This window comes from Elephantulus edwardii, unplaced genomic scaffold (assembly GCF_000299155.1).
Source record: "Elephantulus edwardii isolate Elephantulus edwardi_28Jun2011 unplaced genomic scaffold, EleEdw1.0 scaffold00068, whole genome shotgun sequence".
Taxonomy (NCBI): Eukaryota; Metazoa; Chordata; class Mammalia; order Macroscelidea; family Macroscelididae; genus Elephantulus; species Elephantulus edwardii.
In genome coordinates this window covers 11,411,338-11,415,002 of record NW_006399818.1, presented here as the reverse complement: position 1 = coordinate 11,415,002, position 3,665 = coordinate 11,411,338, and the positions used below count along the sequence as shown (strand labels likewise).

The following is a 3,665-nucleotide window of genomic DNA, read 5'->3' as shown; positions in this document are numbered from 1 at the left end:
TCATTGCTGTTGAATCCATCACTGACCTGTGGCAGCCTTATGTATAACACAAGGTGTTACCATAAACCTTACATATAATTTATCTATTTACCTAAACGGAATTTATTAATAAATTAATAATAAATTAATTTATTTATATAATTTACTTGTACGCTCAAAATCACGAAAATGGTTAATCTTGTATTAAAGATCTTTTACTCATTCACTCACTATCACATAAACACCACAAACATTAGTGAGTTACCTTTTCTTTTGTTGTGAGACTGAAATGGGAACCGATTCATAGCTGACCCTCCATTGGGTTTCCAAGGCTGTAAAATAAGAGGGAGAAGATTCTTTCTCTCCCCATTGGCTAGTGGGTGCTGACCGCCAGAGGGGCGTGGCCTGTGCTGGGTGCTGACCGCCAGAGGGGCGTGGCCTGTGATGGGTGCTGGCCGCCAGAGGGGCGTGGCCTGTGAGTTAGCAGCGGACCTTCCTGTGGCGTGCGCTAACAGGACTTAATACATTTTTTTGCTTATGCAATTTAGTGGATAATTTTTTGTTAGTTTGTTTGCTGCCGCCTGATGGGATCTTGTGTGTTTTCGTTGTTTCGTGCTGTTGAGTCAATTAGGACTCATCTAAACCTTGCCCTGCCCGACCTGCACTTCCCTCATGGTCTTTGATATATGCCAGCCGGTTGTTACAGTCATTGCGTCAATCTAGCATGTTGAAGGTCTTCCTATGTTTCTCTGAACCTCTACCTTTCCTAGCATGATGTCTTTTTTTAAAAGATAGCTCGCTCCTCCTGATACCATACCCGAAGTATGTGCAATGAAGTTTCTCCATCTTTGACTTTAAAGAGCACCCTCTCTGTATTCTTCCAAGACAGATCTGTTTTCTTGTTTTGGCAGTCTTTTCTACCACAATTTAAAGACATTGATTTTTCTCTCCTTATTCACTGTCCAACTTTCACACTCCTCGCTTTCAAGATCCCTATGTAGCCATGTTACCTTGTTGTTGTGTACCACTGAGTCAAAACCAACCCATAGAAGATCTTCCAGCAAGTTCGCAGAAGCAGTAAATCACATGGGAAGAGAGTACCCATCTTTCTTCTGTGAAGCATGTGGTGGATTCGAATCTTGTGCCTTTGGGTTTACAGCACAGCTCCTTACCACTAAACCGTCAGGGCTTCCTACTCAAAATAGCCTGGGACTAGTACAGTGACACATAGACAGATGAAACAGAATTAAAGATATTCAGATGTAATTCCATCTACTTGGAACTATAACAAAGGGCTACATGCCCCCTAAATGGGAGAAAGATAATTCCTTTAACAAAAAATGGTGGCAAAAAAGGGTTTCCATTTGCAGACAAAGGAAAAAAGATCCACACTTCACATGTATACATACCATAAAAAAAAAAAAAAAAGAAAGACTCAAGATTGACCAAAGGCCTAAATGTAAAAGTTAGTACTATAATGTTCATCAAAGAAAGCATCGGGGTAAATTTATGGCCCCACATTTATAGGATAAATATGCTATCAATCTTAACCCAAATTGCACAAATAGCAGAAACTAAACTAGCTGAATATGACCTCATAAAAATTAAATTCTTATGTGCATCAAAAGATTTCTCCAAAAGAGAGAAAAGAGAACCTACGGATTGGGAAATAATATTTGGCAGTGACCCATCCAAGAAGGAACTAATCTCTAAAATTTATAGAAAGTTTCAACACCTAAACAACAAAGGCAAACAATCTAATTCAGAAATGGATGGAGGAGATGAGCAACTGTTTCACCAAAGAAAACATTCAAGTGTCCAATAAATATATAGACAAAAGCTTTCAATCATTAGTTGTTAAAGAAATGCAAATAAAAACAAGAAGATATAATCTCATCCCAGCCACAAGAGCAAAGTACTGTAAGTCAGAAAACAACAAATAATGGGAAGACTGTGTAAAGATCAGAGCCCTCATACATTGTTGATGAGACTATAAGTTGGCACAACCACTGTGGAAAACAATATGGTGCTTCCTTCATGCTATTTGATCCAATAATTCCATAGCTAAGTTTATATCTTAAAGAAGAGTTTTGCCATGAACAGATACATATTCACTGCAGTATCATTTATAATAGCAAAGAGACAGAAACCTGAGTACCTATCAATGACTTAATGAATAAAATGCAATACATACACGCAATGGAATGTTGTTGTTGTTATGTGCCATCGAGTCATCTGAGATTCATAGCGGCCCTGTGTACAAGAACCCTAAACTCCGCTCTATCCTGTGTCAGCCTCACCATCTCTGACACACTTACTCCCACCACCCCAATCACAGAAATCGATCCATCTCATCTAAGGTCTTCCTCTCCTGTGCCGTCCCTCCACTCTCCCAAACATGATGTCCTTCTCCAAGGACTGGTGCCTCCTTGCAACATGCCCAAAGTATGTCAGACGAAACTTCATAATCCTTGACTCCAAGGAGGAGCCTGCCTTCACCCTCTCCAGGACAAACCTGTTTGCTCTCCTAGCAGTCCATGGTATATTCAACACTCTTCTCCAGCACCACAGCTCAAAGGCATCAATTCTCTTTCTATCATCCCTAGTCACTGTCTAACTCTCTGATGCATAGCATGTAACTGCAAATACTATAGCCCGGATCAGGCGCACCTTAGTCTCCAGCCTGATGTCACTGCTCATCAGTACTCTGGAGAGGTCCCTAACAGCTGACTTTCCAAATGCTATTCATCTCTTGATTTCCGGGCTGCTGGTACCAAAAGTGTTGACTATAGAGCCAAGCAAACTAAAACTGTTAATAATCTCAATCTCTTCACCATCCACACTTATGTTGCCAAGTGGTCCAGCGGTGAGAACCTTTGTTTTCTTGATGTTGAACTTCAATCCACATTGAAGGCTGCAGTCCTTGACCTGCGCCAGCAAGCGCTTCAGGTCCTCCTCAGTTTCAGCAGGGTTGTGTCATCTGTGTAACACAGGTTGAATTCACAGAACACCACATAACATGGATGAACCTGGAGGACACCATGCTAAAGGAAGTAAGTCATTCACAGAAGGATAAATTATCTATGAATTCACTATTCTAAGAAGTTTAGGAAGGTGGCCTGGTCTAGAGAGTGTCCTATTAATAAAAAACTGATAAGGAAAAGTTTACACATAGAAAGCAGCATTCTTTGATGGTTTACTAGGAATGGGAGGAAGAGAAGGAAAGGAAAATCAGTGATAACATTGTTAATGTTGTTATGTACAGTTGAGTCAGAATCAGCTCATAGCTGACCCTCCAGTGAGATTTTAGAGGCAATTAGTCACACAGAAGGACTCATCCTTTTCCTACTGAGCAGCTAGTAGACCTGAACTGAATATCTTTGGGTTGGTAGTGTGACTTACACTAAAGCGACGACAGCCATGTATTAAGTTGGGTGAAGGAAATGCTCATCAACTCAAAGTAACTGCCCTCATATTGACTATGATTTATAGCAACCCTCCATTGAGTTCAAAGGCTGTAACTCTTTTTTTTTTTCATTTTAAAAAATTTTATACTTATTTATTCACAAAGTTTGTATACATTGTTTTCCACACTGGAATTTTTCCATTTCCTTCACACCCTCCACCATCAAATTGTGTGACCCTATGATTACCCCCACCCTACCCCATTCTCACCCCTCTGCTGC

General features: G+C 40.4%; 1 pseudogene; it reads left to right on the top strand.

The window, feature by feature from the left end:
- The first annotated feature begins 3,020 nt into the window (after positions 1-3,020).
- LOC102843538 overlaps positions 3,021-3,665 on the top strand; it is a 4,970-nt pseudogene continuing 4,325 nt past the window's right edge.